This window comes from Rhinolophus hipposideros, assembly GCF_964194185.1.
Source record: "Rhinolophus hipposideros genome assembly, chromosome: 11".
NCBI classification, from domain to species: domain Eukaryota; kingdom Metazoa; phylum Chordata; class Mammalia; order Chiroptera; family Rhinolophidae; genus Rhinolophus; species Rhinolophus hipposideros.
This window is the reverse complement of record NC_138057.1, coordinates 52442446-52466304: the sequence shown is the minus strand read 5'-3', so window position 1 is coordinate 52466304 and position 23859 is coordinate 52442446. Positions and strand designations below refer to the sequence as shown.

Genomic DNA, 23859 nt, shown 5'->3' with positions numbered 1-23859 from the left:
AAAAAAAAAAGAAAAGAAAAGTTAGTTTGTGGATATAACAGGCATGCGCCTTACTCAGTAACAGGTGGACATAGCCATGGGGCAAGACACTGCATCACGGGGAAACCTTTTTTGTCGTTCCCACCACCAACTGGAACCACATAACACTTCTATTCTTCATGCAGCACGTCAGCAGGAACTTCTGTGGTCATACACTTCTCATAAAAGGTACAAAGTTTGCATTCATCGTCCACTTCAATGAGTTTCTGGCAGCTAGTGGCTGGGAAAGAGATATTCAGCTTTATCTTAAAGCAGCCGACCACCTCCAAGGCACCACGAAAAAGAGCAGTCCATGTAGATTTTAAAAGGACTTTTATTAAAGATTCTCTAATTGTCAGAGGCAGAGCTAAGTAGTATCTTTCGTGTCATTATAATTTTTAGACAGGCATTTGAGTATATCTATACTTCTCCATTTTCTTTACTTTTTTCTTCGTAAGTATAATCTGGAGTTTTTATGTTATTTTTATATATTACATATTTTAAGAATGATTTTTTAAAATGTCATGCAGTTAGGCAGCCAGATTTACATCAGTTATGTAGATTTATTTTTATTTTAAATTGTTTTGCTGTTGCCTTCCATTCTTAGCTATATAGTAAATGTAAATCAATTCATTGGATGAGTGCTGCAGTTCCCAGGATCCTTGTTTTCACAGGTTCTGTGTAGGAATACATGAGTAGATGATCTATATGACTGATAAACCTGACTCAGACATTTCAAAGGTCTGATTAAGGTTTGCATTTCATTGACATAATCCGGAGCTGTGTTTGCTCTTAACTCATCAGGCGTTTCAAGGTAATATTTTTCAGTCAGTTACCCTTCCAAGGAGAACAGCCTGAGGTAGGGAGTTTGCAGAGAAAAATGATGTAGTCTGTTTCTTGGTGATCAGAGAGATGAATAGGAAAACCAGATGGACAGACCGGAGAGCATGATTCCAGTGTTTGGAAGAATCACTTAACCCTAGAACATTGTACCTGCTTGCCTTTGTTCACATATTATAGGTACATGTCTTCATGTTTGCGTGAGTCATCAGTACCACTGTTCCCTCCATGACTCCTCCTCTTGAGTTATTACTAATAATTTTTGTCTAGTGTACTTTGCTTTACCTTAAAGGATAAACAGTTCATGAATGGAAATACTCTCTGAGAGTCTACAGCGGATGGCCCACAGGATATTATTGTGAGTTTTCCAAGGCTAGTACTTAATTTCATGGAGCCCAGAAACTGGACTTTTCTTGCATGTCTACAGGTGATCAGACTAACACTGTCTAAAAAACAGAAGACTTGTATGCAAACTGAAAGTACCAGTTTAGTAATTTATAATGTGGAAGCGCCATTTTAATGACTTAAATGCAACAAATAAATATGAGTGTCTTCTGTGTACCAGGCCTGCTTACTGGACATACAATAGTAACAATAACAGGTAGAACCTCTGCCCTTAGGAAGTTTCCATTCTGGTGATGTGAGACAGACAATATGACATAGACTATGTCATAAAGATGGTAAGTGCTAAGAAGATAAATAGAGTAGGGTAAGGAAAGAGAAGCAAAGAATGAAAGAAGTGGGTGCTGTTAAAATCCATTGGCCAAAGAAGGCCTTTTTGGTGTGACATTTGAGCTGTGAGACCTGAAGGGCGTGTAAGTACAGAAAGCCCCAAAGCTGAAGTGTGCTGTATTGAAGGAGCAGGAGAAAATCTGCAGTGGCCAGCGAGGCGGAGTAGAGGCAGGAAGTAGGATGATGACCTTCTACGCTGTTAGAAAGACTTTCTATTTGACTGTTGCTCTGAGATGAGATCACTGAGCAGAGGAGTGGTTATATGATGTGGCTTCCCTTCCCACAGCAGAATCACTGTGGCTGGGGCTGAGAATGGGCCGTAGGAGAGTAGGGGGTGATGTAGGCAAAGCGTAGGAGGCTCTTTTGGTAAAGCAGGAGACGAGGTGAGAAGAAAAGGTCAGAAGCTAAGTCAGAAACAGGCTGCTTGGTGCACAGTTACCCATCAGCCCTGGTCAACTCGACCCTTCTACTTCCTGAGACTGCTCTTGTCAAGATCATCAGTGCTGGTGAGTTGCCAAACCAGTGGACACTCAGATCACATTTTACTGCATGTCTCACCAGAATTCTCCATAGAAATTACCCTCGATTGGCTTCTGGAATGTCATAATCCTGGTTGTCTTCTCACCTTTGTGTATGTGTTTCGTTTGTTAGCCCTTTCCTCCCCATCACTACAGGTTTCCGTGGCTCAGGGCATGGCCTAGTACCCATGTCTCTTCTGTGTTCTCTGTCTTGACTATATCATTTGTTCCCAAGGATTTTAAATATCATATGCTGAGAATTCCTAAATTTATATCTTACAGGAAGCTCATATTTTACATATCAAAAACTAAAATTATTATCCAGCCAAAACTGGATAATGTCCAGTTTTTGGGAAAATGTCCCCCATTTCCCCCATCAGATAATGATACCCAATTGCTTAATCTGGGAACCTGGAAGTCACCTTTGGCACCTTTTTTTTCCCCTCACTGCCCCACCCCCCCATCCTTCACCCAGTCCTTTCCAACTTAGCTCCAAAATTTATCTTGTATTCTCCCATTCCATTTCTTTCAATTGAAGTCATCTCATCTCTTCCCCAGAGCTACCACTATAGCCTTTCAGCTGGTCCTCATACTTCTCTGGCTTCCCACCCATTTTCTCTGTGTAGCAGCAAGCAAGTTTTTAAAAGAATGGGTCACATGGCTGCTTAAAACCATTCATTGGTTTCCTGTGGCTCTTGAACTTAGCTCATTTTTCCTTTTCCTCTAGCAAGCTGTTTTCTATGCATAGACTACTCACTCTGCCCTTGTGTGCTGAGCTCTACTCATTCATTAGCTCTCAGCTTTCCTCTGAGGCATTCCTTGGCTACCCCGTCTAAAGGAGTTTCTGACTGCTCTCTCATTGCACCCTGTTTTTTCCTTTGTAGCGCTTACCACAATTTACAGTTACTCATTCATGGATTTACATATGTGGCCCAGACACTTGTCCCTCTAGGTCTGGAAGGACACGAGTCTATGCTTTGCCAGAAAAGTTTGGTCTGATTGTAACTGATCACAAAGAAAGTGCATTCAGACGAGACTGCAAATAATTTTTCACTTTGTCTTGGGTGAGTTCCCAGAAGCCCATTCTCTTTTGATCTTCCTTCTTCCTTTTCTTTTTCCCTTCCCTTTCTATTTTGATAACCTTCCTTTTGCCCAAGACTCGAAAGATCTCTGACAGCATGTCTTCAAGCCTGGGTCGACTTGTTCCTGGCTTCATCCAGTAAGGTAGTTTTAGATCATCATATTCTTCAAAGCTGAACATTTACAAGACATACCAAAATCTCTCTCTTATTTGGACATCTTTCCTAATATAACTGATGTTATTCTCATGTACTTCCATTTGACCAAGAGTTTGGCGTTGGGAAGAACAGAGGGAATGAAGGGGGTTAGGGTCCCTCTGTCCTGCCCCCCTTCCTTTTAAATTGTCTTCTCTACTAGACTCCAAGCATCGTGAGGCAATAATCTGTTTCCTGTGTTCACCATCAGAACTTACCCAGTGCTTATATAGTGCCTGGCACTTAGTAGCTAGCTGCTTAGTACATATGCACAGAATGGAATTGGAGCAAAAGCAGGTAGCACACCTGAGAATTTCACTTACTACATGATGGTGGGGGCGGGGCTTAATGAAAAATCTTCCTTTCAGCAGTAAATGCCTCTGGAATCCAGAATATTTGTGTGTCTGACCTCCCGCCCTCACTCCATTGCCTCTCCTCTGGGCAGAGCTAGACATGACCAGAGTTTGGTCTCAGCACCTGTTTCTCATTGCTGATCGCCACCTTCATGTGCCGCTTTGTTTCTTTATATGTGCTCATGTCACTAATGAAGCTAGTTCCTTCTCCCAGTCCAGTGAGTGTTCCTGGGCCGAGGAAAAGCCCGTTTCCTACCACTGTGTTTAGATTTACTGCACCCTCCGGATCAACCCTGTTCTTGGGGTAGGAGGGGCTGGCATGGGGCAGGCATTTATTTGCACACGCACACTGTTGTCACTCCATTTACTCCAGTATGTATGTGTATATAATAACGTCGCTGGTCAATATAGGTAAAAGGTGTTTTTTTTACCTGTTTGGTTGCTTAAATTTTGGAATTCGTTAGTTTTTTCCTTTTTACGGTCACCTACAAACTGAAAATAACCTATTTTTAATACTCTCCTACCTTTGTTGTTTGCTAGACGCCTGTGTGGAGTTGTGAAGAAGGTGTGTGGGTCATTAACTCTGTGTGCTTTTATCAGACAGTTATTCTGTGCCTATACATGGGAGAATTGGAATGTCTTGTGTATTTCTTGGTCATTACTGTTTTTAATCTTCAGCATCATCTTGCAGGCATTTGATAATGATTTTGAGAAACCACAAGAAAAATGTTTTTTTAATTATATTTGTGGTCTTTAATTGGAAGCACTGATTTTGGCCCTGACTATAGTTTTCAGATATTAAGAGGCGTGCTTTTAGTGAATGGATTTAATTCTCTGCCTTTTAAGAGAAAATCCATTTTTTTTTCTTTTTTTCTTTTTTTTTTTTTGCATTAGGTCCAGAACATTCCCCTGAAGTGTTGGATAGCAGTAGCCTAAATGTACACAGGTGTAAAGCAGAACATTAGTACCGATGTTACCGGCCACTATGGAGAATCTGTGTCCACAGGTTTCCTGACTAAATAATACTTTCCGTTTTCTTCTGGAAAACGCTAAAATCAGTTAAAATTCATTCTTAGTATTGTACATGGTAGTAGAAGATGAATATGAATAAATATTTCTAAAACGCAAAAACCTCTGAAGTAAACAGTTAATAGTATTTAGTGCTGGTGGAAGGAAAGAGGGATTTCTGTGTAAGCAACATACAGTATCTAATGTTTTATGTGATCCGTATGTGCAGGGGTATACACACACAAACACACACACACACACACTCTCACACACTCACATTCTCTTTCTCGCTGTCATGCATCCAGGGTGTTTAATATAAAACTATTTTTTTTCCTCAGAAAACACTAAGGGGATCTGTGATCAGAGTTTATAAAATCAAGATAATGGACTTATTCTCAAAATACTAAATATTTAAAGTACCAAAATGAGAGCAATACCGAATCCCTGATGTTTGACAGAGAGGTTTTCTTTTGGGGCAAATAAAAGAACTTAATACCTTAATGCAGGTTAGTAAATGTAACCTTAAGAAGCGGTAGTACTATCTGAGTTAAAGAAATTTCAGGGAGGATTTTTGCTAGTTCATGGATGCTGGAAGGCGCTTGACCTTGGGGACTCCTGCCCCATCAGCCCTCATGCCCCATCTTTCCAGTGTGTGGCCATGGAGAGCAGTCTTACTTTCTTATAAAAAATCTTGATGCTCTGTGGTTAGACCAAATGTGGAGAAATGTTGGTTGGAAGGTATAGTGGACTCAGTATATATAGTGCACTTGTCTCCCAGTCTTATGATCGGGGGACTTCTGGTGTCTCAGGGTCTTACTACCATGTTGAGGTTTTGCATTCCGGAGAGTTGGTGTGTGTGTGTGAAGAGAACACACGCATGACCTTTGTTGTTAAGCATGCTGCAGCCAGCAATGAGCTTCCTTGCCTCCACAGCTTGAAAACTGTTTTCCTGAAAGCAGAGATTCTGATCTCCTCTCTGACACATGCATGTGTACATATACATGCAGAAGTTTGCGTAGTTTTTAGTGACTTCACAGACTTCCTCAAGTTCCCTGATAAACTTTCTTAGGGTGTGTGGACTTCAGTTTGAGAACCTGTGCCTTACAGATTGACATCAGCAGGGCTTATCATAAAATTTGTGCCGAAGGATTTTCAAGTTATTCTGAACAAAGACTTTTTAAAAAACTATTGAGATAAATATTAATGTCTGTGCCTATTTGCAGGCTTTCAAAATCTCACGGTGTGTGTGAGCAGGGCTCTTTTGAAAGGACAGATGCATGTCATTTTCTTAAGACTCAGTAGAAAAGAGTTAAAAATTACTAGATCAATTGCCAATTAAATGGTTTAAATTCAGTCAGAGTCTGTTTAAAGCAGGGGTGTTCAAACTGCGGCCCGGCCCGCGGGCCAAATGCAGCCCGCAATCCATTTTTAATTGGCCCACAGCAAATTCCAAAAATGTATTTAGTTTACTTAAATAAACCAGGTGAGGCGATACGTACTTCATCTCCAGTGAGTGGCCCGGCTGTTTGTGTATTTTACTGCATATGGCCCTTGGTGAAAAACGTTGAAAAAAGTTTGGACACCGCTGTTTTAAAGCATGTCCTTCTCTAAACTGTTACCTGTATGCTATGTGTGGTTCTGCAGGATAATTTTATCTTATGTTTGGTATAAGCACGATTGATTCCTGTGAGTTCAGTGCCCCCATGTTCTGGAAGAAAGCAAGCAAAGCACCTGTGATAAAGCTAGTCCTACCTTCACACAAATTCATATAGCAGGAATCAGATTTGAGGGTTTCATTGTCTTATTCCTGGAAGGACCAGTGTCCATGAATTTAAAGAATTTGGGTAAAATTTGGCTCCCTTAATGGTTTTATGAGCTTGTACCTTTCTGAATGATAACCTGGCAGGATGTGTTGATGTAAGTAGTGCAAAAAGCATTTGGACTAGAAACCAGCCGTTCTGACTATTAATATCTTTTCTGCCACTAAATAACCCTATGATCCTGAATGGGTCACGTAATCTTCCTGGGTTACTCATCTATAAAACAGGGAAGTTGAACTCTCACTAAGGTTCTCATATCTTATAATTCTACAACACCCACCATTAAATGGGTCAGCCCAGTGCTGGAACCCAGGAGGTGGGGCGTTTGGGCTAGTTAGCCGCTGTGGGCATTCATTAAAATCAGAGTCCAGGAGGCTGAGAGCTGAACTGCAGGAATGGGCCCAGAGAAACCCTCAGCCCGGGAGTGGAGGCAATTTCACTTGCAAAGTCAGAGCCTAGGAGGGTACATCATTGAAGACAAAAACCAAGAACCTGGCAGTCAGGAAAACAAATGTCTGTCTCTCCCTTGATTCTATAGCAGCAAGCATCAGAGTTGGATATTGGATGTTAATGATGATTATCCTGAAAATTTTTAAATTACTTTGGGTTTCATGTTTCATAAAGCAGAGGAATGCATATTATATTTTGGAATAATATCAGTAACGATGGTTGAAATAAAAATCGTTTGTTGGATCAGCTGTTATCAAGAAACTTCATCCATGTGGAGCTCCTACTCCTTACTGATTCTAGGAAAATAAAAATTACTGTGCTGACTTTTCTGTAATCTGGTCAAATGGCAATTTATGAGAGAAAAAAATGGGTTGAGGAAAGCGAGGGCAATTTTAAACCTCCTTATTTGCTTCTTACCTTCCTTCTATTGGAGATGCTTGAGAGTTGACTCCTTTGGACAGTTGTGCTTACTATTAAAGAAACAAAACCTTAATTGAGGTAAAATACAATACTACATTTGCAGTTACTGTATGAAATCATTTCTGCATACATGTGGGAGTTGAGTACTGATAAATTTGATTTTTTATATATGTAGCTAATGAGGTTTTGTTGGATACAGCACAACATTTTGTTAACTAGCATAAATATGTGATGTTGAAAATATAGTTACAGGATTTAAAATCAATGTACAGAGGATGCCAAAAAAAGTACAAGTATACACATTTAAGAAAGGAAAAAACTGTATTAAAATTGTAATAATATATATCGATAACAAAAGATGGATACAAGTCATGTGTATACATTTTTTGGCACCCCTGGTATGATACTTTTATTAGGCTTGAAATATTTTCACAGATTTTAAAAAATAGCTGAAGAAATACAATCTTTGCACAGTACTGATATATGGAATATAACATGTATATTTTGTTTTCTAGCGTTTAAAAATGTCTGAAATCTATATTACAGTATTTTTAACTACAAGCATGGGGGAGGGGTGATATTGAAACCTACATACAGGTCTACAGGTCTGGATGGCAGTGCTGAAAGGAACGTCTAAAGCCCAGCAAATCTACCTGTCAGTTTACACAAACGTGAAACTGAGGTCCACAGACAGGAAGTCACTTACCCCAGGACATACAGAAAGTTAATGGCAGAACCTGGGCAGAACCGGTCTTAAGGTCAAGGCCAGTAATCTAGATTTGTAGGCACACTTTTCATATTTGTTATGGAAAATTTCAAACATGTACAGATGCAGAGAGAGTAGTATAGTCAACTCCTGTGTCACATCACCTAGGTAGGGACACCAGTTACCAGACTGTGACAATTTTTATTTCCCCCACACCTACCTTAGATTATTTTGAAGCAATTCCCAATCTTGGGTATTCATGACACTCTCTTGCCACCTGGTGGCAGCATACCATAGTTTGAAAGTTATGAAGACCTTTGGAGAATTATAATTATAAAAAAATGAAGGATGGGGATGAATGGGGAGTTATTGCTTAATGGTTACAGGGTTTCTGTTTGGGATAATGAAAATGCTTTAGAAAATAGTCGTGATGGTTGCACAACATTGTGAATATAACGCTCCTGAATTATACACCTAAAATACTTAAAATGGTAAGTTTTATGTCTTCCATATTTTACTAAAGTAGTAAAATACACACACAAAAAAGGACAACCTCATGACAGTACATGAGGAGATTTAGCAGTGCGGTTCTTGTGGAAAGAACTAATATGTGTTTGTCATACTGTCTTTTTTGGGGAGGTGGGTGGGAAGAAAGACCTAGACCAGCCTTTATGTCAGTGAGCTTCTAAAATTATTTTGAACAACAAAACCATGATAAATAAAACATTAAATTGGAACTCCTTGGATGTAGCGAGGGGTCTAGAAACCTTCTTCCATCTATTCGCTCACCCTCCCCTACCTCCACCCCTTTGTAGGGCCCCTAAATGTTTTAAACCATGACAGATCTCTGAGCAGTTACTTGATAAGCCACAAGGCTGTTATTCATCAGCATTTACAGGTAGTTTTAGAGGAGATCCATGTATCAGTTGGGCGTTATAACTGGTTTATTATTCGGTGCTGTTTCAACCTGAGATAACCATATACTCAGAATTTTTGGAGGGGTAATGTCAGCACTTTCTGGAGAACATTGCAAATTAATAAGAAAACATACTTAATGTTCCAGATGCTGAGTTTCAGCGCTGGAAGGGCTCTTACATTATGTAGTTCAACATCTTTTCAAAAATGTGAAAACTGAGGTCCAGAGAGATTGGCTTGAATGATGCCACGTAGCTAGTCAGTCGGTGGTAGGGCTGGGCTCACTGTACCGTACCACCGCTGCTTTATGGCAAAGATCTGTCAAAAAGAAAATGGCTCTGCGTATGTCTATGGACAGGACGAGTCCTCATTCTTTTCCCTCTCTCGTGTCCTTTTACCGGGTAATTGTGAGGTTCAGTTACCAAAACCAACTTTTGGTAATAGGAAAATTAAGTCAAGTAGAGTATACAGTTCTTCTGAGAAATGTGCTTTAGGAAGGTTTTGCTATATTTCTTGTTTTCAGTTTGCATTTGTACTTGCATAGTATGTACTTTGATACAGTTTAGCACAATGAACACAAATCTAGTCCTGCCAGGAGATGGTTTGGCCTTGGCCTTGAGACCGGTTCTGCCCAGGTTCTGCCATTAACTTTCTGTATGCCTGGAGCAAGTCACTTCCTGTCTGTGGACCTCAGTTTTATGCTCGTGTAAACCGACAGAGGTAGATTTGCTGGGCTTTAGATGTTCCTTTCAGCACTGCCATCCAGACCTGTAGACCTGTATGTAGGCTCCCGTTTCACCCACTCCCATGCTTACAGTTAAAAAGAATTCACTGGGTAGAAGCTGCTGCTCTTGGTTGCCCGTGACAACAGCTATGCACATAAGTGAAAACAAACCCAATTATGAAGTTCACGTGAGTGAATTTTTATTTAGGTCTCTTAATATAGTTAATAAATTTTTTGAATGTTGAAATCTCAAGCTCCCTCTTGGCCTGGGTCCTAAGGTCATTAGATTTGAAAAGAAAATAGAAGAGAAAAGCAAATGGTAGTTGGCAAGACCATTTCCTTTCTGTGTTTATGTTACTTATTCAATAGTTTTTTTTGAATACTAAGTGTGCTAAGAGGGCTCAAGAATTCAGAGTCTATAAAATAACCTGTATTTCCTTTGCTTCTTTGGGGGCTTACTCCTTTCCATCCTTTCCATCGTTATCTCTTGTAGCAGGTCATTTGGTACTAATCATTTACCAGCATCATATTATCAAATGTCCAGACATCTAGGGCTTGAGGAATATAGGTGTTCACTGTCAACATGAAATCCTTCCACAGTATCGGGATTTTAGTTAGAAATTTGTCTCCTGACTTCATAATAATGACCATCCTGTCTTTCCATTCAGAAGTATTTATTTAACAGCTTCTATGTGCCCAGTGCTGTGTTGGGCTTAGTATTTCAAAACATGTTAAGACATGGCTTCTACTCTCCAGCAGCACTTGGTCTAGAAGGAGAAGCAAAGCATTGTGTGCCGTGACATGTTACCCAGAGGGCTGGGAGCACCGAGAAGGCGTGTGTAAATCGTGCTGTTCAGTCACAATTTCTAGCCACACAAGAGCTTAATCAGTCTAACTAATGTCATGTGTATGGAAACTTAATAAGCAGTTCGTTTTTAGATTTCATTTTTAATACAAAGAAATAAACAGTTGTTTCCACACCATTTCATTATCCCAAGTTTTCTTTCCACAAAGCACAGGGCGCGGAAAAAAGCATTTCATGTAAACTGTTGTATTGAATTCATATTGTCCTCAACTCTTAGAGATTGTCAGGGAAATCCTCACTGTGTATATGAGCCCTTTATATTAACTCCTTGCCCTTGACCTCCAGGGACAGAAAATACCTTCCATGTGATAAAAATCAGTGTAACATTGCCAGAGTCTGTACGTGAAGGGCCAGAAGTCCTGCCTGGAGGCTGTTAGTTAGGATTTGGGCAGGGCTGTCCCTCAAACTCCCTGACGTGAGCAGAGCTCCAGTTGTGCATGTGGGCCACGCAGGGCGGCATGAGAGTTTGTAGTGCACCTCAAAGCTTGATAGGCTTTCCCGTACAAGAGCCAAAACTTTGGGGGAAGAGGAAGAAGGAAGATGAGGACTAGACTAGAGCAGAATACAAGTCCTAAATGTTGTCCTGTGTGGGCTGGTTCTCCTTTTCTACCTCAAGGTGAAGTGTTTCAAGCCTGGATCAGAGTTGAAAGGGGGAAGAATTTCAATACATATTTTTCTAAGCTGTCATTTCAGGTGACATGTTGAAGCTGTGAATTGTTTTTGTAAAGGAAAATGTTCTCTGGTGTTGTGTTGTTTTTGACACTCCCTGAGATGGGCTGACACTCTGAAGTACTAAACTGGATTAAGGAGTTGTAGCCTGGCCGTCAGAGCCACGCTGGTTCAGGAGAGTCTTTCACCAGCCAGCTCTCTCCCTCTCCCTCTCCAGGTCCTTCTGGTCCATGGTTTGACTCCCTTGTTTTAGCATTGACTGTCTGCTTACACTGCTTCTCATCCCAACTCCATAATTTACTTGTAAGCATCCCTATACCAGTGTTGGAGGTTCCATTGTTTTGATACAAATGGCAACCAGTTGCCAATCTCTAAGTGTCTTCAAGACCTGACAAAGGATCTTTTTTTAAAAAAGATTTTATTGGGGAAGGGGAACAGGACTTTATTGGGGAACAGTGTGTACTTCCAGGCCTTTTTTCCAAGTCAAGTTGTTGTCCTTTCAGCCTTAGTTGTGGAGGGCGCAGCTCAGCTCCAGGTCCAGTTGCCATTGCTAGTTGCAGGGGGCGCAGCCCACCATCCCTTGTGGGAGTCCAAGAATCAAACTGGCAACCTTGTGGTTGAGAGCCCGTGTTGCAACCAACTGAGCCATCCGGGAGCTCAGCTCAAGGTGCTGTGTTCAATCTTAGTTGCAGGGGGCGCTGCCCACCATCCCTTGTGGGACTCGAGGAATTGAACTGGCAACCTTGTGGTTGAGAGCCCACTGGCCCATGTGGGAATTGAACCGGCAGCCTTCGGAGTCAGGAGCACAGAGCTCTAATAGCCTGAGCCACTGGGCCTGCCCAGGATTTTTTTTGAAGAAAGAATTTTTTTTTAAACTATTAATATGAAAAAGAATGGAGCAAATGATAATTAAGTGTGTTTAATTATACAATTAACAAATAACCATTATTAAAAAGAAAAAAAATTACATGAAAACGTACTGTCTCAAAACTGGAGACACCCGGCCATTAAATCTACTTTGGATGTCTATTATCTATTTCCCTAACCATGTTCAGTTTCTCTACCATGCTCAAATTTTCTCAGAAAGCATTTCATGATTAATTTCTTCCCACCAGGATTTTTTTTCTGTTCTTTCTTTCTACGCAGTACTTGATGTTTCTTGTTGATAAGTTGTCTTAAGTGTTCGTTAAGTCATATCATTTGTCTGTACCCTCTTTGTCATTCTAGGGTGGAAGCGTGTCATAACATGCTGTCCATGGTAAGAAAGAAGGAGGTGGTCCACTCTTGTGGATGCTGAATCCTAGTGGGGCACCATGTGTCCTGGGTCGGCTAGTGGATGCAGGATTTCCTGGGGCCTCTGATAATGGATTAACCAGAGTGTATCATAAATGATCTCCAGAGATGGCTGTGAAGAGAAAGGAGAATGGTTCTAAAGCTGTAGTGTGAAATTATGCTAAGTTTTCAAGTTCATAAAGAGCACTAACAGCATTGGTGGGGGGAGTATTCCTTTGTTTATTCAGATTTTACTCTTTTTTGTCTTCTGAAAAGCTCAGCTACAGTTGTAGTATTTGTAAAGCCAGGGTCTGTTTGATTTTAACCAGGGGCATGTAGATAATTTTGTTAGTTTCTCAAGATTTTCTACAGGTTCCATGAGTTCTCAGAAATGGCAGTGTACTTATGCATTTTACTACAAAGAAGTTGTCTGCTTACTGTCCCTTGTAGGCCTTTATTCCATCAATGAATTTCTAGTGAATCAAATTCTTTGGGCACTTTTCAGTCTTGATTTTTAGTTAAACTTCCTGTTTATCACTGTTCTTGAAATTCTTCGCCCTTGGCTTCAGTGAACTGTCCTGCCTCGATCATTCACTATTATTTTTTGTATTCCTTTTCAGGAATTGCTTTGCTCATGTCTCAAATCAGCAATGGCAAACTGGCAATCTGTGTGTCAAATCTGGTTTGCTGACATGTTTTCATTGGCCCTCAAAGTGTTTTGAAAATGTTTACGGTAGCTGCCAATAAAAAAAAAAACCCAAAACGATGTTGAGAGTCTGAATGTATGGCTTTGCGGGCGTTCAGGAAATGACCTGGCTGCACTGGGTGGCTGTCCCCCTGTGGCAGGGCCCCTCAGAACTGATCCTCTGGGACACATGCCAGCTGCCGTTGGCCTGGTGCCACCCGGTGCACTTCACTCATTTGTTCAGCACCCAGGCTCTGTGGGTTTGGGTCTGTAATCCACTGTCTTCTCCGGCTTCTCTGGGATTCTGCTTTTCTCTGCGCTTGTTCCCTCTTTGTACCTCTGCCCCCATCGGTCGTGGACGCCAGATGGATGAGTCTGTTTGCTGTCTGAAGGGATTCTTTTGCAGTTCAATAGTCATGCCTGCCTTTCAGTGTTTGAGTTCATTTCTTGTTTGCATTTTAATCACATTCTTTTTGTTGCTTTCTGGTCTGTAAGATTTGATAGCTTGAAATAATTTTCCAGCAATGTATGTTAATTAAGACTTTTAATCTGCTTGTAGTGATTCCTAATTGTTATTTGAGACTTCTGTGTCTCAACAACTGAATGGTGGTTGTATTGTGCGTTTAAGTGATAGAAAGATTGAATTGCGTTGTTTTTACTTTTTAATGTAAGTATGTAATAGCATTGGCTGTTTTCTCACTTTTGTACCTTTGCTTTATCACCTATGTGTAAAAACTTGTCTTTGAGGTTTATGAGTAAACTATACTACCCTTTCCCCTCTTTGTTTGTAGTCATCTAAAACTTACGGCACAGACATTTCTCTCATCCTGCTCCCCTTCATTTATGAGAGATTTTGTCATCTGGTTCATAGTGTTGCTGTCCTCACTCTTAAGTCCGGCCACCACAATGCTGGAGGACAAGCCACTTGATGTGCCACCCTCTAGGAGCTGGAAATGTACTTGGACATAACAGACATAGTGAGTGAAAACCGTAAAAGACTTCAATGAAAGGAACATTTTATGGCATCTATAGAAGTGGCATGGGCCTATGTTTGATACATTGCTAATCAAATTACGTAAGTAGCTGTTTGAAGGGTGGTAACCTCTTTTAGCCTAGAGTCGTGTTTCCATGTAGAGGCACATCACTCTGTGTAATTCATTCCCTTGGCCTCTCTTTGTCCCAGGAGAGGATTGACTGATCTTATTAAAGAATTTGGGCAAGGAACTTGTCAGGGTCTAGCTCTCAGTCCCTTTCCTCTTTCTGTGTCCTGGGGAGCCAGGCACCACTAGCCTGGTTCTCCAAGCTGCAAGTTTTCCAAAAACAGACCTCCATGTGGGGAGACCTGTGGTGTTTCGACTGTGACTGATTGGATGGGTGAATTGGCTCAGCTCTGGGGTGCAGTTTTAGGAAGCCCATTGTTGCTATGCTTTTAAGTTACACTTTACAAATGTGGGCTTTATCTGTAATAAAGCCAACAGTTTGATCTCTATTTGACTTTTTTGCCTTATTTCTCAATTATCCCAGAAGTTGGGCGGGTAGGTAGATGGGAGGATGGGAATTCATATAATAATCCCCTAAACCCCAGTAGTAATCATTGCTGAAAAAATTCATAGGGAAGGTGATTCTTTCTAGCTTTATTGAGGTTTGAGTTGAGGTGGCAGAACTCAGCTAGGATATTAAAGGTGTGTTCACTTGAGAAAACCTAGGCAGATAAGGTGAGTTCAAAGAATAGGAAGTTGATAGGTGGCCTAGGCTTTGGTAGGATGTTGAGTGTAGGAAGACTGACCAGGGCATGTTATGTAGGACTTTGAATACCTGGTTGACAAATCTGACTTTTTTTATCTTGCAAGTAGTAGAAAGCAATGGAGGTTCCTGTGTAGGAGAATGACAATGTTAAAATGATGTATTAGGAAAGAGTTTTATGAATTGATGTTTTAATATAGTAAATACATAAAAGAATATGTTGTCATTAGTGTCTAAAAACAGACTAATATTTAGTGGTAACAGCCAATAGGCTACAATCTAATGTTCACTGTAAGTCAGTTTGGAAGTACGATTGATTTAACATACTAGGAAATAATTTTTTTTTCTAATGGTATTGGCCTCCCAGTTGATTCATTTTTTTTTTCATTGGGGAATATTGGGGAACAGTGTGTTTCTCCAGGGCCCATCAGCTCCAACTTGTCCTTCATTCTAGCTGTGGAGGGCGCAGCTCAGCTCCAAGTCCAGTCGCCGTTTGTAATCTTAGTTGCAGGGGGCATAGCCCACTTGAAACGACAGCCTTGTTGAGACCTTGCGCGCTCTAACCAACTGACTGAGCCATCCGGCTGCCCCCGGAAATAATCTTTCTTGAAGGCAGTCATTCCTTACTTAAGTAGCCGTGATGTCTTTGAAAAGAAGGCTGCTTCCCAGGCTAATTTACAGGGACTTGAAGTCATCCTTGAGCATGAGTATTAACTTCCCAAAGCAAGTATTTTTGAAGGAGATGTACAAGGTTTTTATCGAAGAATGTGTTTATGAATGTATGTTAGACATTTTGTAGTATCTGATAAAATAAAATGAGAAGAGGAAAACAGTTTTGGAATCCATCCTAGGTGATGTAATTCAATATTAAGAAAGATTTGGCAGAGTAATTCAGTAACCCTGAACAGGTAAAAAGCCTGCAAAATGAAATTACATAAATTATATTTTTACTTATCAGCTTACATTCATGGAGAGGTTGGCCGTATCGCATGCAGATGGCTGAGGCACAGTAGGCGCCTATCAGAAGGGCAAAGACTATTTTGTAACCCCAGCAATACAGTACAAAATGGAGAAGGGTGCACCTCCTACATTGAGCTTTTTCTTTCTCATCTTTTCTTCTACCACCTTCTCCCCTCCTCACGCCGGCACTCAGCTCCCCCAAACCCAGCCACTATCTTGGTGAAAGGAGCCATGCCCAGCTTTGCCTTGGCTGTGTTAGATTGGCTGGCAGGTGGAACCAAAAATAAGTCTGCTCGTGGGTTTCCAAGACTAAGGCCATGAGCTACTTCAGAAAAAAACACACACAAAACTGGATATGAAGGTTAAATCGGTATCTGGTATCTAAATGCTTTCTGTGAGTAATTTTCATTTTAATTATACCAGTAATACCTTTTTACTTGTGTTATTAGTTTTTAATCATATACATAATGCTTGTAATTATGGAAGATGCAAACAATACAAAATATATAAACATACCCCCAGTGCCATTGTCCTTCGCAATGATAATTACTGTTAACAGTATGTTTCCAGATAAACTGGACCTTATTATATTTATTTATTGTTGAGCGGCTTGCTTTTTTTCACTTAACTATGTACGTTGGTAGCCTTCCCATGTCAGGAATTTACAGGAGGGCTGTATAATAAGTAGATCATAGGAGGGAGTAACAGTAATTTATTTAGCCACTTTCCTATTGAGGGACACTGATAAGATTTTCCCAGTTATAGACTATGCCAGACAATTTTTGGAGGTCTGGAGAAAGGAGGTTGATACTGGTAACATTTTCTTTTTTAAAATTTTTTTTCAATTTTCGGCTGACATTCAATATTAGTTTCAAGTGTACAGCATAGTGATTAGATATTCATATAACTTACAAAGTGATCCCTGCAATCGGTACCCACCCGATACCTTGCATAGATATTACAGTATTATTGACTGTACTCCCTATGCTGCACTGTTAAGTTTTTCGATTGTCACATAAGAATAAGCACTAATTAACCCCTTTTGTGCTGCTAGCCAGTGCTAAATTCTTTACATACTTCATATAAACTTGACGACAACCTGTGTCATAGGTGTTATACTCCTTTCCAGGGAAGGAAGAAATTGAAGCTCAATTACCTGAGGTCCCACAGCTCACTAATGGAAGAACAAGGATTAAAACCCATGCCTGCATCATTGCAAAATCTTGTTTCTTTTCCACTTCTTATTTCTAGGTCTATATTATTAGCAGGTAATTTTTTTTTCTGCCGGTGATGTTGTTAGAGTTAGCTTGAATATAATTTTTATGTTCTATTTAAAATGCATTCCTTGTTGAATTGTAGTCTGTAGTTGTTGGTCCCTGGCCACTCCTCTCCTTTCATACATAGCTCTTTTCTGCATAGATTTGAAATATGGCAATATAAAGTGGCCCCTGTGGCTCATTTTACCTATTTCTTCTAGTTTGTGGGTTAGGGAATATTTGATATAAATGCCTGTATCGAAGGCTGAGAGAAATGTCTACTAATGATTCTTAAGCTTCTAACAGCGGTGTTGTAAAACTTTGTACCTCGGGAATTGCTTTGCCTTCCCCCACGCCTATGGCTCTCTAAGATAGTAAGAGCAGGAGAGAGGGCATCTCTACCAAGCAGGGGAAGATGCCAGGCCTCTTACCAAGCCAGCTGGGTGAGAGGGAGATGTTTTCTTCCACTTGAGAGTGGCATTGGCAACATGAGTTGCTTTCCTACCTCTAGACCTTTTGCTCAGCTCAGTGAAAGCTCTCCTTTGCACTGAACTTCTTCCTGAATGTCCTGAAAATCTCCCTGCTTGTAAGTGTGTATTGGCGTGAGGTGTGGAGGGAGGGCTCTTGAACACTTTGTTTTAGAGTAGTGAATTTTAACTTTTGGGGAATCCTGGACTACTTTGAGGATCTGTTAAAAACCATTCCCCTGGAGTGCCTTTGCACTTAGAGTCTGAAGTAAACCATCTTGACAAGATGTTTTAGGATTTAGGCTTTGTTTCCTTCCTAGGTAGAAAGCTGCCTGAAGGTAGGGACCACGTTTTTCTGCTTTTGTCCTCCTTCCAGCACCTAGCTCAATCTGTCAGCTAGTAGTATTGATTGGCTTGTCATTCATCGGGTGAGAAGTGAACACTGTTTTTTTAGCGTGTCGCCCTTAGAAAGATTTGACCTCAGGTGAAAGGATTACTTACCTAGATGGAGGATAAACATTTTACAATCAAGGCTGTGTGAATAATTTTAGGCAAGATACCCATCACAGTAACTGAGCAAGCTTAGGTAGAGTTTCCTCTGAGTTGATTTGACTTAATACGTATTTATATGGGGGTTCATTTGCATCATCACAGATAACCAAGAGTTGATAAAAGAAGTTTTAATGGTAAGACTTGTTGGAAACAAAGCCTATAGTATAAATATATATATATGATCCCTCTGATGCTGGGTGAGGAGTGGCACATACAATCTCACTATTCTTGCCCTGCTCAGCTGAAGTGCCAGGAGAGGGACGGAAGGGTGGCCACCTGCCGCTGCCCCCGAGTGGCCTTGCTATGCAGCCACTCCTATCCTATTTGCTTCCTCAAATGTTTATCTGCTTAGGGGCAGCAATAAGAGGAAAAGGGAAGGGCCTGACCTTTTGCTTCTCTGGTGGTAGAAAACTGCTTTCTCAGAATTAACAAGTCAGGACACAAACTTCAAAGATTATTGGCCCAGGTTGCCATGGCAAGGCTAAGAGATGGATAATTATCCATATTATATTATTCTTATATTCCCATTCTTTAGTGCTAATCTTATTATGACTGTTTCCTGCTGTTGATATGCTTCTGTAAATTAGAATATTTTCCACACATAATAGAAGGAAAAAATGGATGTAAATGAATCTAATATAATCCAGAATTTATTATATGTCTACCGTTGCTATTTTAATAATGGGCAGTTATCTTTCAGAAAAGGAGCTGAGTGGTTTAGCTCTTTCCAAACTGTATTGAGATCTCGTTTCTTTTGGATTATCTGTTTAATGTCAGCTTTCCCTTTGAGATCATTTGGCTTTCGCAGGTGCTTGACAGTGCACTTTCCCAATATTTTACTTTTCTACTCTACATTTTTGGGACCTCCCTCATAAAAACAAAACAAAACACCCTACTACTACTGAGGAGTGATAAAAGCCTAATTTCAGTGGGAGACTCATCTACAAAACTTTATTACACAAGTATGAACATACACGCAGAGGCTATCCTTAGCATTAGGAGCTGACAGCATCATGTGGGAAGCTTAACATTTAAGTGAATTGTTTTGCCATTTTAAAACAGGTGGTAGTTTTTAGGAGATAAAAATCTATGAGTCTCGGTAGTGAAGAAAACACAGAATTGCAAAGAACTAGATTATATTTGCTGTCTCATAAACCCCATTCAATAAAGCCACGACATCACCAGTTGTCTTCAAACATTTAAGAACCATAACTGAGCATTAACTGTTGTTTATTTTTCAAATTCAGTTTCTCCTTCTAAATGATGGTCTGTTATCCAAGCAGCAACTATATATATGGACTTCACAGAATATTATAAATTATTAGATAAATTTTATTCCACTTTTTACTTTTGTTTTGGAAAGCAAATAATTCTTAGGTACAAGTCACATCTCACTTAAAAATTATGACTTTGGTGTTTGCCTTGCATTGTCGACTTGCTAACCTCAAGTATGTTTAAGAATCTGCCTCATTTTACAACCACTGTTTTTTAGAGCAGTACTGATCTCTTTCTAAAATTTATTTTTTTGAATAGGTAATATATTCATATTGTTTAAAATTCAAAAACTATAGAAAAGCATATAGTGAGAAGACTTTCTTTGACATCTGGCCTCCAGCCCCTTGGTTCCCCCTATACCTAGAGACCGTATAATCAGTTTCTACACACCTGTACCACCGGCCCCATCATTTTTATACAGTGGTGACCCACTGTGCTGTTTCAAACGTTGAGTTCTTCCCTGAGCAGTATACAGTGGAGTTCATTCTTTATCAGTACACAAAGAACTTCCTCTTTTTTCTCCTTACAGTTGCAGAATTTCCTTATTGAGTTTCCTTATTGATGGACATTTAAATTCTTAAATGAAATGTTGGCTATTAACCAACTATTTATCGAACACCTGCTGTATGCCAAGCACTGTTCTTGCACATGGGATAACAATGTATAAAGCTGGGAGAATTTCCTACCTTTATGGAGCCTGTTCTAATCTTGGGGCATATGTAATAAACTATGATGCATAATTTGTCCATATATCAATTTGCCTGAGTACCAGTATACTTGTAAAATGAACTCATATTGGAATATCTGGATTAAAGTGTATGTGATTTTTCATTGGGGTAGTTAACTGCCAAATTGCTCTTCTTAGATATACTAGTTTACATACCTACTACTAAGTGTTTGAATGCCTGGTTTTTTCATACCTTTTCCAACACAGCGTGTTACCAGATTTTTTGATCTTTATCAATCTGATAAGAAAAGATTACTATTTGTGTGTTTCTTTTTGTTTTTTCCCCCCCTTCTTCTGCCTCCCCTCGCTTCAAGCCATTGTTTCTCAGTCTAGTTGTGTAGGACACAGCTCCCTGGCCCATGCTGGTATTAAGAGCCTTGCACTGTTGAATCTAATGTTACATGTAAATATCAGAGTTGTGTCTATACTGGAAATCACAGCAGTAACTTAACCATTTATCATTTAGGGAAGATGTTAGAGATTTTAAGTGCTTTAGCCCAAAGATTTGAATTTATAAGAACTGAAGTGTAAAATAAGTGTTGCTATGTTTGGTTATAAATAGTAGTTAGGTGATCACTCATGCCTAGCATATATATGTACCTGACATTTTCAATTGTGTGGTTGAAATAGTATTTGTCAGATTTTATCTTTATTTGTAAAACGGGAAGTAATTAGTGAACAAGAAAATCAATACTTAGATTAATTTAAAGCTGAGGAGAACACCTAGAAATCACCAATTAGATTACTTATTTTATAAGACAAGGAATGGGTGACATTCAGGTCCTATTTCTGTTTGGATATACAATTTCTGCATTCTCTTTATCTCCCCTCACAAAGAATAAGGAGATGCTCTGGAAATTGACCCCCACCTAACGTCCTCATTTTTCCATTCAAAAAAAGATTAGTAAAAAGTGGAGCTATTCTCTTTACTATTATCCTCTAGCCTCTTGTTAACACTCAGGAAAATCGATCAGATCAGTCACTTCCTTCTTGCTCCTCCCATAGTCCCCAAACATACTATCTTGTCTTTATATTTTCTTATGTCTCCTCTTCTTCCTTTATCTCCTTTATTAACTACTTCCCTCCATCCCCTAAAATTAAAATTCAAAACATTTTAGTTCATGGCCATCTCCTTTCTCTGGCTGTAATTTCTCCTTAGGAGATCTTACTTGTTTCTGAAATTTCAATGACCGTCACTTTGATACAAACACAAAATGTGACATAATTATGTTGGAGGACTAGATGAGAGGGAAAGTAGAATCGGAGGGATGGGAGAGTTTAGTCCTCTGATTAAGTAGCATGGCAGAAATCCAGTAAATCATAAAATTTGATACCCACGGAATAGTTATACATAAGCATATTACTTAGAAAAAATGAGGTCTATACTGGAGGAAATGCCTGGAAAATTTAAGGATACTTGCCTCTGGGAAGATAGACTGGGGACTAGGGAGGGGGGTAGTCAAATTCTTTTTTCATCGTAAACCATTTTACTTTTTCTTACTTTTTAAATGTGTATACATGTGTTATATTACATTTTAGTGTTTTACAGAATTATTGGCTGGGAAATACATCTTTATAGAATTGATTAAAATAGAAGATAAACGAATGGCAGAGAACTTGTCTTATTTATTTATTTCCATGTCCCCAATGCTTAGGATAGACCTGATAGAGGGGATTTGTTAAGTATTTAATGAATTGAGCAATTACGGAGATGAAATTTATGGAGTAGGCATGAGATTAGAACCTTCAGGATAGAAGTCAAATTGTTCTTTACTGAGCTGTAAGCTCCATAGAGCAAGGAGCCATGCTTGCATTTTGCTGTGTCTTGTACAGAGGTGTCTGGTACAGATTAGGTATCCAGTAAATCCCCAAGGCTCTCTTTAGATTGGACCATTCAAGAATTACATCCCTGAGTGTGAGAAGAGAGGGTACGACCTCCAGCTTGTATCTTGTTACATCTATCCAGTTGTAGAACGTTCCTTGCGTCACTTCGTTGATTTCTTTGTCAGGCATAAAGTCAGTTACTCAATTACACAAAGTCTATATATTCAGTACATTTTTTTAGTAGGGTCTTCTATGAGTGAAACTTAGCTTTAGGCTCTATAGAGGTTATAAAGATGAATGAGGCTCAGTCTCTGACTCCAAAGAAAATGTAGTCCAGCGGGGTAAGTGGAATCTATGTTTTTATTATACCCAAGACATTGAAGCATAAGCAGCTTGTGTGGGAGAAAGGAGGATGCGTAATTAAATCTAAGTAATTAAATCTAACGGGGTGGGAGGTTAGAAGGACCGATTGAAGTGCAGAGCAGAGAAGAAAGGGCGGGAATCAGGAAGTCTTTCCCCCTTCCTCTCTTTCACTCTTACTTCCTTTCTGCCTTCCTTTGTTTCTGCATTTACTTAGTGCCTGCCACAAGCCAGGAAATATGTTCCATGCTAGAATATGAAAAGATAAATTAAGGAGCTGTGGTCTGGTTGGAGAGACCTGCTGGTGGGGAGTTAAGGAGTTAGGCATGTCTCACAGGCAAATCAGCAGCCTTGCTTTGAATACAAGTGTTAATTATAATACCATTTCTTGCATTGCTATGTGCCAAGCACTGTGCTGTGAGCATTTTCATACATTTAATCTTAATAATAACACTCAGACGACTATGAAGTTATGTAAGTAGATACTATGATTCCCATTTTACAGATGAGGAAGGCATATGATTTGTTAAATGACTTGCCTAAGAGCACATATTCAGTAAATGAACTGTATCTAGGTCTGACGCCAAGGTCCATTCTACTCAAAAAACTACCAGAGAAATCCTTATATACTGCTGGTAGAATTGTAAAATGATGCAGCCACTTTGGAAAACACTTTGGCAGTTCCTTCACATGACCGAGTAATTCCACCTCAAGAGAAATGAAAACAAACATTCACATGAAACTTATATTTGAATGTCATAATAGTGTTATTCAAAATAGTTCTAAAGTGAAAATAACCCAAATCACCATCTTTTGATGAATGCGTAAATAAAAGGTGGTTATCCATACACTGGAATCTTAGTCTAAAAAAGCATGAATTGATACATGCTGAACATGGATGAACCTTGCTAACATTATACTAGGTGAAAGAAGTTAGTTACAAAGACCACATATTTTGATTACATTTATCTGAAGTGTCCAGAATCGGCATATACACAAATTAGATTAGATTAGGGGCTTGTAGAAGGGGAAAATGCGGTAATGTCTTTGGGGTTTCTTTTTAGGGTGATGAAAATGTTCTAAAATTAATTGTGATGATGGTTGCACAACTTTGAGAATATACTTTTTAAAAGTTTAAATTTACACTTTAAATGGATGAATGATATGGTATGTGAATTGTATTTCACTAAAGTTGTTTAAAACAAAACAAAACAACCCAAGATTCAAATTGAATTTTCTGCTCTACTTAGATCATTAAGAGCTATTTAACAGTAAATAAGCAGCTGATCCTTACTTGTAGAGTAAGATTGCTTTTTTGTCACATGTTATTTATCAACATTTACCTAATATTAATGTCTCCAAGTGTATTTCCTAATAAAGCCTGTAGCTTATCTTGTAAATTTTTTTTTTTTTTTGTATTTTTCAG

At 39.5% G+C, this 23859-nt stretch overlaps 1 protein-coding gene across 5 annotated transcripts in view; it reads left to right on the top strand.

The window, feature by feature from the left end:
* Window positions 1–23859, top strand: part of RNF38 (ring finger protein 38) — a 118315-nt gene that overhangs the window by 17673 nt on the left and 76783 nt on the right. Inside the window, exon 1 of one of the 5 annotated variants that reach the window (XM_081065547.1) lies at window positions 17708–17814. The exons of the other annotated variants lie outside the window; for them this stretch is intronic. The gene's annotated coding sequence lies outside the window, so the exon portion shown is untranslated. Of the gene's footprint in view, window positions 1–17707; window positions 17815–23859 lie in introns of those variants that run through there. 5 annotated transcript variants of the gene reach the window in all.